Source organism: Haematobia irritans, chromosome 3 (genome assembly GCF_050003625.1).
Source record: "Haematobia irritans isolate KBUSLIRL chromosome 3, ASM5000362v1, whole genome shotgun sequence".
Lineage (NCBI taxonomy): Eukaryota > Metazoa > Arthropoda > Insecta > Diptera > Muscidae > Haematobia > Haematobia irritans.
The window spans coordinates 222,082,929-222,092,122 of NC_134399.1; positions in this window are offsets into that span (position 1 = coordinate 222,082,929).

Consider the following 9,194-nt stretch of genomic DNA (forward strand, 5'->3'; position numbering starts at 1 on the left):
AAAACTACGATTTTCAAAAAAATTTAACATTTTATATTCCCGTTCGTTTTAACGAATTTTTCTAAATAACGAATGGGCCTGACAATATATCGTTCGTTAAACCGAGCTTCGACTGTATTATCAAATCAACTTAATACCAACAGTGTGAGAATAGAATTGCTACACCAATATTTCCCCACAAGCGCAAAGAATAACAACATTATCACCATCATCATCGATGCAGGCCAGAACTTTGGTGTCATCTATTTTTAGAAATGAGTTTATTTTTAAAAACATTCAAGAACAAACAGCAAATACATACACGCACACACACACAGTATCACACAACGCCATAGCAACAAGAACAACGACAGCTTCCATAGTTTGGCACAACAGCGAGCGATTACAAAAATAAATATAACTGACATTTGTAGTTGTTGTCGTTGTTGTTGTTGGCCATGCAACCTATTTCAAAAACTTTGCAACAACATTAAAAAGCTCCAACTCAATGGGATACAAAAAAGTGCATGTCCATCACACACAAACATGCAATCGCTCTATGAGAGTTTCAACGACACGAATACTCGTACTGCAACTCAACACAAAACAACTCAGTCATAGTTCAAGGAGACCTGTTGGATATTCAAAAAAAAAAAAACACTAATAAAATCCAACAACAACAGTAAAGCTATATGTGATATTGAATGAAAAATTAAATTGATGGAAGAAATTCCCGCACACACTCACACTCATACATATATGCGAACAGTGTCGTTAAAAGTATTTCATAGGCATCTCCTATGAATGTCTATGAACTGGGTTTATACTCATACGTATGGAACATACATACATAACAGTTCAAAGTTAAATAATAGGCGACCGAAATTTGTAGTTAGATGCTCGATAACTCTATCATGAGTTTTTTCATCTGCATCTCAATTTGGCCACAGCTTTACATACATTTATATGTCAAATGAGAAAAAATGTCTGTTATGGGGAAAAATAAACAACATAACACCGCATTGGACGTTGGTATGTCGCAATTGCATACGTCAGCAAGAGTCAAGGGTCATAGGAAATAAATACAAAAAATTTACCTTTTTCATTGAGTTTCAAATAGTTTATAAAATACTTCTGCATTTGTTTTTATACATGAAAAAATAATGTTTTTAGGTGAAATGTTTCATTTTCTTATAATAATAAATAATGTTGTGTTTTGCGTTTGTTACTTTAATTGAAACCAAGGCTGTGGAGTCGAGTCAATTTTGCTCGACTCCGGCTCCGACTCCAGCATTCCTTATTAGCCTCGACTCCGGAGTCGACTCCAGGTGGTGTACCTAAATCTCATTTTAACAGTATTCCAATTTTAATTTTAAGGTGTAGTGTTCCAAAAATAGACCGACCGATAAGTTTTCTATTTTGCCATATGTGTTTATATGTCCAAACGAACTTTTAATTTTTGATACGACGACAAATCTCTGTATTTTAGGAATGTAAAGAACTCTACATTTTAATTTCAGGCCAATAAATTAAAATACGACACAAGACTATATAGAGACCACATCAAAATATGGGTAGATAACAACAATCTTCAGAATATGAATTTATAAAAATACAAATTTTCAAAAAATAATTAGGCTTCCAGATGGTATTGGTCTATATAGGCATTTTATAAAAAAATAAATCTACATAAAAAAGAAAAATACACATAAATCAAAATGTCGGGCTAATCAGATAGCAAGTTTAGATGTTAAGAAATGTAATGTGTCGGATATATAAAACAAATATAAACTGTCATAAATTAGGGCGGGCGGAATTTCAAATAAGCACTACCATATAACAGATGACAGAAATAGTTGGACAGTTACGAATATTGTTTTTATAGAAGTAAAATGGTGAAACATCGTTTTATAAATGGTCTATCAGTTATGGACATTAATTTAATGTAAAGAATTGCGAGTGACATTGATGAAACAAACTTTCTCCCAAAAGTCCGACTCAGATGGCACGTTGGACATCGGGTGTATATGGAGATTTCTCAAATAATTATATATCCATATACAAAACCTGGGCCGACGGGAAATTTTGTGCAAATAACTCATAATTTCTGACAAATCTTATGAAAATTTTAGACCTGGAAAAATTTCTTAAAACAAATCGGAGATGGGTTTATATGTAGATGCTATATCACAAAATTGTTCGGTATGACCCATCTTCGAACTCAACATGCCTTCCAAAAATTCAGAACGTTAGGCTCTATATCATATATATCCTCTATATGCTATATATCCTTAAAATTGTACCTTTATCAAGAGTATATATAGGCTTAAAAATCGATAGTTTAATATGTTGAAAATTTATCAATACCATACCATATTCTACTAAAATCTACTCTTTATATCACCGTGAAATTTCACCCATATAAATACACTTTGAATAGCCTAAAATCCAGTACTTCGTTTTACGTTGTTCGATTAAAACCTCCAATCGAATCTAATTTGTCGAAATATTTCTTTTGTTACAAAGATATGAAGTGTTTTTATACCCTCCACCATAGGATGGGGGTATATTAACTTTGTCATTCCGTTTGTAACACATCGAAATATTGCTCTAAGACCCCATAAAGTATATATATTCTGGGTCGTGGTGAAATTCTGAGTCGATCTAAGCATGTCCGTCCGTCCGTCCGTCTGTCCGTCTGTCCGGCTGTCCGTCCGTCTGTGGAAATCACGCTAACTTCCGAACGAAACTAGCTATCGACTTGAAACTTCGCACAAGTAGTTGTTATTGATGTAGGTCGGATGGTATTGAAAATGGGCCATATCGGCCCACGTTTACGTATAGCCCCCATATAAACCGATCCCCAAATTTGGCTTGCGGAGCCTTCCGGAGCAGCAAAATTCATCCGATCCGGTTGAAATTTGGTACGTGGTCTAAGTATACGGTCTCTAACAACCATGCAAAAATTGGTCCATATCGGTCCATAATTATATATAGCCCCCATATAAACCGATCCCCAGATTTGACCTCCGGAGCCTCTTGGAGGGGCAAAATTCATCCGATCCGGTTGAAATTTGGCACCTGATGTTAGTATACGGTCTCTAACAACCATGCCAAAATTGGTCCATATCGGTCCATAAATATATATAGCTCCCATATAAACTGATCCCCAGATTTGACCTCCGGAGCCTCTTGGAGGAGCAAACTTCATCCTACCCGATTGAAATTTGGTACGTGGTGTTAGTATATGGTCTCTAACAACCATGCAAAAACTGGTCCATATCGGTCCATAATTATATATAGCTCCCATATAAACCGATCCCCAGATTTGACCTCCGGAGCCTCTTGGAGGGGCAAAATTCATCCGATCCGTTTGAAATTGGGTACCTGATGTTAGTATACGGTCTCTAACAAGCATGCAAAAATTGGTCCATATCGGTCCATAATTATATATAGCTCCCATATAAACCGATCCCCAGATTTGAACTCTGGAGCCTCTTGGATGAGCAAAATTCATCCGATCCAATTGAAATGTAGTACGTGGTGTTAGTATATGGTCTCTAACAACCATGCAAAAATTGGTCCATGTCGGTCCATAATTATATATAGCTCCCATATAAACCGATCCCCAGATTTGAACTCTGGAGCCTCTTGGATGAGCAAAATTCATCCGATCCAATTGAAATTTAGTACGTGGTGTTAGTATATGGTCTCTAACAACCATGCAAAAATTGGTCCATATCGGTCCATAATTATATATAGCTCCCATATAAACCGATCCCCAGATTTGACCTCCGGAGCCTCTTGGAGGAGCAAAAGTCATCCGATGCGGTTGAAATTTGGTACATTTCGTTAGTATATGGCCTCTAACAGCCATGTAAAAATTGTCAAATTTTATTACTATAGAAAGTTTTGTCAAAATTTCATTTCTATAGAAAGTTTTGTAAAAAGTTTATTTCTATAGCAATGTTTGTCAACATTTTATTTCCATAGAAAATTTTGTCAAAATTTTATTTCTATAGAAAATTTTGTAACAAATTTATTTCTGTAGAAAATTTTGTCAACATTTTATTTCTATAAACAATTTTGTCAACATTTTATTTCTATAGAAAATTTTGTCAACATTTTATTTCTATAGAAAATTTTGTCAAAATTTTATTGCTATAGAAAATTTTGTCAACATTTTACTTTCATAGAAAATTTTGTCAACATTTTATTTCTATAGAAAATTTTGTCAAGTTTTTATTTCTATAGAAAATTTTGTCAAAATTTTATTTCTATAGAAAATTTTGTCAGACTGAATTATATACGTATTTAATCGGCCTTTTTTTTGTTTAATATATACCCCTTATGGACTAACTTACAATTTAGAAGACAGTGTTAAAAAGTTTTACGATACCTTGCCATCGGCAAGTGTTATCGCAACCCAAGTAATTCGATTGTGGATGACAGCCTTTAGTAGAAGTTCCTACGCAATCCATGGTGGAGGGTACATAAGATTCGGCCTGGCCGAACTTACGGCCGTATATACTTGTTCAAATTTCGTTTCGCCGGAGTCGGAGTCGAGCAAAATTTATACGACTCCGGCTCCGACTCCAGCAAAATTTTCAGACTCAGACTCCGACTCCACAGACCTGATAAAAACACAAATGAAAGTATTCCTCTCCGAATAAAATATACTTCAAATTTTATAAAAATACGATGTTGACAAAATTTTCTATAGAAATAAAATTTTGACAAAATTTTCTATAAAAGCAAACCCCAAAGAAAACAGTCCAACGGTGTCAAATCACATGATCTTGGCGGCCAATTGACATCGCCATTACGTGAGATAACACTCATCATTGATTTTGTTGCGCAAAAGAGCCATTGTTCCGTTAGCTGTGTGGCAAGTGGTACCGTCCTGCTGAAACCACATATCGTCCACATCCATATCTTCCAATTCGGGCCATAAAAAGTTCGTTATCATCTCACGATAGCGAACACCATTCACAGTAACTGCCTGACCGGCCTCATTTTGGAAAAAATACGGCCCGATGATGCCGCCAGCCCATAAACCGCACCAAACAGTCACTCTTTGTGGGTGCATTGGTTTTTCGACAACCACTCTTGGTTTCTCATTCGCCCAAATGCGGCAATTCTGTTTATTGACGAATCCACTGAGGTGAAAATGTGCCTCATCACTGAAGATGATTTTCTTCGAAAATTGATCATCCGCTGTTGACATTTCTTGGAACCATTCTGCCCATTCACGACGTCCATGGTTCAAATTGAGTAAGTCTGAAATAGAGAAATGTCAAATAAAATTCGGAAAAAACTTGGCGTTTAGGTTCACATTCAACATCGGCCCTTACAATTTAACCACCCTATATAATCTATAGACTTAAAATTTAAGTCGGCTAATGCCCTGGGATGGTACACAGTGTGGCGCAGGGTATAAATATGGGAAACATTTTAATCTTCGCAACTTCGCAAAAGTGTATTTGTGATTTATCGGTCGATAGATATGTATTAGAAATAAAGGAAAATTTGAGTCACTTTTACAAGTTTTCGACTTAGCAGTGGCAATTTTATAAGGAAAATGTGGGTATTTTGGTCATTTTTGCCCAAATCGGAAAAGCATATATATGGAAGCTATATAGAAATCTGAACCGATTTCAACCAAATTTGACATGCATACTTAGTATTTTAATTTTACACCTTGTGCAAAATTTCACGTAAATCGGACTACAACTTTGAACTCTGTGGTCATATGACGGAAAATCGGGCGAAAGATATATATGGGAGCTATCTCTAAATCTGAACCGATTTCTTCCAAAATCAAAAGGGCTCTATTCTGACCCAAAACAGGAACTTGTGCCAAATTTGAAGGCGATTGGACTTAAACTGCGACCTAGACTTAAATCACAAAATGTGACGGACGGACAGACGGACATGGCTAGATAGACTCAGGAACCCACCCTGAGCATTATTGCCAAAGACACCATGTGTCTATCTCGTCTCCTTCTGGGCGTTGCAAATATATGCACTAACTTATAATACCCTGTTCCACAGTGTGGAGCAGGGTATAAAAAGCATGTCTGGTTCCAAAGATTTTGTCTTTACTTTAAAAATTTTGGTACTGATTCCGAGACAAAGAAGCGGAGAATACAAGTAAGGATACTTTTAATTCACAATTCTTTTTTAAATTTGAGTTTTGTGTACTTGTTTCTAGGAAGCAAATTTTAATTTTTCGCTTTTTAAGATTTGTTTCTTCGTATGCCATTAAAGACCTTTAAAGGCGAGTTAACGACAACTTTATTTCCCAAATTAAGAATTGACTTCCAGTATAAATTATGATATGTTTCAAGTAAAAAACTTATTTAAAATAAAGTTTTGAAAAACATGTCCTATATTTGAACGATTTTTTGCTTTGTAGTCAAGATGCAAAAAGACAACAAATTTAAAGACAATTTCATTAAATTTAAAGAGTTTTCTGTATTATTAAAGTCAAGTTGACCCTAGCTCAAATAAGGACAATATGACTTCATTGAAAAGTTTATCGACTTTTGGACAAGGAAAAAAACTTTATATTAGAGAAATGTGTCTTTTATGCATTTGTATTTTAAAAACATGAAATCTTTGACCTCACGACAAAATTTTGTTCAGTGTATTGAATATTATTTAACTTCCAAATTGTAGTTTTTTGAATTTTTGATCAAAATTTGATTTTCATTTTTGACTATAGATCTCTCAGAAGTACTACATATTTTCCGGAAAAAAAATTATTTTTAAAAAAATACCGTTATGATGTTCTAATTGCAAGAAACTTGATTTCATAGAATTCGGAAAAATTTAAGACGTAACAATTTTTTTCTTGTTGTATCTTAAAAGATAAACCAAAAAATTTTCTTCCTGGGTGCTTCACTATTTTTTTGTGATTCTTCGTTTGTCAGTTATTAGCTGTCACATTTACTCCCGCAAAAAGTGAACCCATTAAAGAAAATTTAAGTTTATATTAGAAAATTTTAACTAAAATATTTCAGTAATTACAACATGATACAAATTAGTTAAAAATTTTTGTCAAATTGAAGAAAATTTATTAAAAATAAAATTTTTTTCTTTGACCTCACGACAAAATTTTTTTCAGTGTAGTGAATATTATTTAACTTCCAAATTGTAGTTTTTTGAATTTTTGATCAAAATTTGATTTTCATTTTTGACTATAGATCTCTCAGAAGTACTACATATTTTCCGAAAAAAAAAATTATTTTTAAAAATACCGTTATGGTGTTCTAATTGCAAGAAACTTGATTTCATAGAATTCGGAAAAAATGTAAGACGTAACAATTTTTTTCTTGTTGTATCTTGTATCTTCTCTACTTGCATCGAAACTACACTGAAAAAAATGCATACTCGGTTCCAAAAATTTTGTCTTTACTTTAAAAAATTTGGTATTGATTCCGAGCCAAAGAAGCGAATAATACAAGTAAGGATACTTTTAAGACACAATTCTCTTTTAAATTTAAGTTTTGTGTACTTGTTTCTAGGAAGCAAATTTTAATTTTTCGCTTTTTCAGATTTGTTTCTTCGTATGCCATTAAAGACCTTTAAAGGCGAATTAACGACAACTTTATTTCCCAGATTAAGAATTGACTTCCAGTATAAATTATGATATGTTTCAAGTAAAAAACTTATTATTATTATAAAGTTTTGAAAAACATGTCCTATATTTGAACGATTTTTTGCTTTGTAGTCAAGATGCAAAAAGACAATAAATTTAAAGACAATTTCATTAAATTTAAAGAGTTTTCTGTATTATTAAAGTCAAGTTGACCCTAGCTCAAATAAGGACAATATGACTTCATTGAAAAGTTTATCGACTTTTGGACAAGGAAAAAAACTTTATATTAGAGAAATGTGTCTTTTATGCATTCGTATTTTAAAGACATGAAATCTTTGACCTCACGACAAAATTTTTTTCAGTGTAGTGAATATTATTTAACTTCCAAATTGTAGTTTTTTGAATTTTTGATCAAAATTTGATTTTCATTTTTGACTATAGATCTCTCAGAAGTACTACATATTTTCCGAAAAAAAAAAATTATTTTTAAAAATACCGTTATGATGTTCTAATTGCAAGAAACTTGATTTCATTGAATTCGGAAAAAATTTAAGACGTAACAATTTTTTTCTTGTTGTATCTTAAAAGATAAACCAAAAAATTTTCTTCCTGGGTGCTTCACTATTTTTTTGTGATTCTTCGTTTGTCAGTTATTAGCTGTCACATTTACTCCCGCAAAAAGTGAACCCATTAAAGAAAATTTAGGTTTATATTAGAAAATTTTAACTAAAGTATTTCAGTAATTACAACATGATACAAATTAGTTAAACATTTTTGTCAAATTGAAGAAAATTTATTAAAAATAATATTTTTTTTGTTGTTCAATAAAATTTCATTTTTGGAAGAAAAGATGGGAATTAAAAATTGTTTAAATGTCTTTAACGCTATATGAAGTTATAAATAGATACAATTTAAGTAAAATTTACTGATTTAAGAAATTTATTCAATTTCAGCAAACTTCACCCCTTTTAGGAAAATATGTACTATATTCATATGTAGTAGAATTGTGTACTTCATTTGTTTAAAACTTTTTTCTCATTTTTAGTTCACGCCATTAAAGTAAGCAAAAAATATTTTAATTATTTTATTATTTATTATTTAATTATTAAACATTTTCTTACAGTTGGCAAAATTTAACTAAAATCAACTAATTTTCATGAACTAAAATAAAGTTAAATTGACTATAAAAAATTTATTTTTATTTTTTCTGGGAGCAGAGAAAAAGTGCTCCTAATTTTGTTTACGTTTGAGCATTTTCGATATAGAATACTTTATTTTGCACTGAATTTGCATCACTTCTTTAGGTGTGATCCGAATTCAATGTTTTGGATGTAAATAAAAAAATCTGTGATATTTTGTTAAATTAATAATTTCTATAATTTTTTATGATTTTTAATCGATTCTAACGCTTGTCGAAAACGTTTGACCTCAGATATTTTCAAAAATTTACAATTTTTTCATATTGGATTTAGCATTTTTTCGACAACATTTAAATGATTTGCACCATTTTATGAATTCTTACTCTGTTTTTAACCTATTTGAAAAAAATATGTTAAAATTACCCATTAAAAGTCTTATACTATACAAGATATAAAAACTTGAATTAAAAGAA